This window comes from Urocampus carinirostris, unplaced genomic scaffold, assembly GCF_059441175.1.
Source record: "Urocampus carinirostris isolate Australia breed hairy pipefish unplaced genomic scaffold, RoL_Ucar_1.0 HiC_scaffold_25, whole genome shotgun sequence".
NCBI lineage: Eukaryota > Metazoa > Chordata > Actinopteri > Syngnathiformes > Syngnathidae > Urocampus > Urocampus carinirostris.
In genome coordinates, this window is record NW_028283132.1 from 135,867 (window position 1) to 137,500 (window position 1,634).

Consider the following 1,634-nt stretch of genomic DNA (forward strand, 5'->3'; position numbering starts at 1 on the left):
ACGTACGAGCGGCAGCAGATCCGCCTCGGTACACCCCCGACGAGCCAGACGCCGAGGGCGGCGGGTCGTCGCAGGCGGAGGAAGAGGGTAGACCGGGACGGGACGGGACGGGGGGCGCGGCGCGGGTCACTCCCGGGCCGCGCGTCGGAGCGAGTTCGGCGGGCGCCACGCGGCGCGGCGCGACGCGAGAAAAGGCGGCGGGCGATGTCGCGCTACCTCCGTGCGAGCGGGGTAGCGCGCTCGTCCGACGACCCCAGTAGCGCGGCGCGGCGCGACGACAGGCGACCGCCAGCGACGGGCGAAAGGCGGCGGCCGTGCGCGGGACCCCCGTAACCGGGGAATCCCCCTATGCCGACGACCCTAGCTCGGCGCGGTTCTCGCGCTTCCGGCGCGCGCTTCCGGGGCGGCACTCGCCTCGACGACCTCCCGTCCTTTAAAGGTAACGGTTCGGGCCGGCGCCCCGGCGTCCGTCCGCCCGTCGGTGTCGCGTGTCCGTGCGGCGCGGGGCTGCTCTCGGCGAGGGTCGCCGAGCAAGCGGATCCCCGCACGGATCACAACGGCCGTATGGCGGCGGCGTCGGGACGCCCGCCCGAGACGAAGGTTCAGGGCGACGAAACGGTGCTCCCACCGGCTACCTTTTTCCCCGGCCAAACGCGTCCGTCGGCCGGAGCCCTCGAGGGGCCGCGTAGCGCGCGCGTGGGCCGGCCCCCGGACACCGGAGTCCCTCCCGGGGCTCCGGACACCGGGGGTTCGGTTCCGCGCGGTCCGCCGCGGTCTCCTCTGTCCATCCATAGTCCGGGCAGGCCGCGGCCGGGTCGGGGGCCAGTCCCCCCTCGGTGTCAGCGCGGTCGCGCCGCCCTTGTAAACCAAACCCACTCGCTGACGGGTAGCAACACCCAAAGCGTCGCTTCGCGGCGCGGCGGGGCTTCCAAGTCGGATGGCCTTCCGGGGTCCGGGTAGGAGACGCCGGGGGCCGGCCTCAGCGCCGAGCCCCCGACCTACCCGGCGAGTCCGGTCGCCGAGTCGTGTCAGGCCCGAGCGGGAGACGCCGGGCGCCGGCCTCAGCGCCGAGCGCCCGACCTACCCGGGCCGACGCACGTCTCGGGCGCCGTCGCGGCCCCGAGCGGGAGACGCCGGGCGCCGGCCTCAGCGCCGCGCGCCCGACCCGCTCGGCTCGTCGCGGCGTCGCGCGTATCGCGCCCGTCGGTAACCGCGCCGCGGGTTAGGGGCTCGCTCGCGGGAGCGACCGAACGGCACCCGCGGCGCGTTCGTCTCCGGTACAAACCCTGTCGTGAATTTGTCTCCGATCGTCCCGGGCGGACGTAAAAGGGCCCAAACGTACGACTCTTAGCGGTGGATCACTCGGCTCGTGCGTCGATGAAGAACGCAGCTAGCTGCGAGAACTAATGTGATTTGCAGGACACATTGATCATCGACACTTTGAACGCACATTGCGGCCCCGGTTTTACCCCGGGGCCACGCCTGTCTGAGCGGCGCTTTCCAATCGATCGGACGCGGGCCGGGCCCTCCGCGACATTCCGCCGGTCCGTCCGGCGGGTGGCGCGAGAACCCGGTCCGCGCGGGCGAGGCTCGGGCCCTCCGCGACATTCCGCCGGTCCGCCCGGCGGGTGGCG

The 1,634-nt window shown here is 73.8% G+C and overlaps 1 non-coding gene across 1 annotated transcript; it reads left to right on the plus strand.

Moving 5' to 3' along the window:
- Window positions 1–1,342: 1,342 nt before the first annotated feature.
- Window positions 1,343–1,496, plus strand: LOC148345759 (5.8S ribosomal RNA). The gene has a single exon (XR_015848465.1). It is a non-coding gene; the product is annotated as a 5.8S ribosomal RNA (ribosomal RNA).
- The last annotated feature ends 138 nt before the right edge of the window (window positions 1,497–1,634 follow it).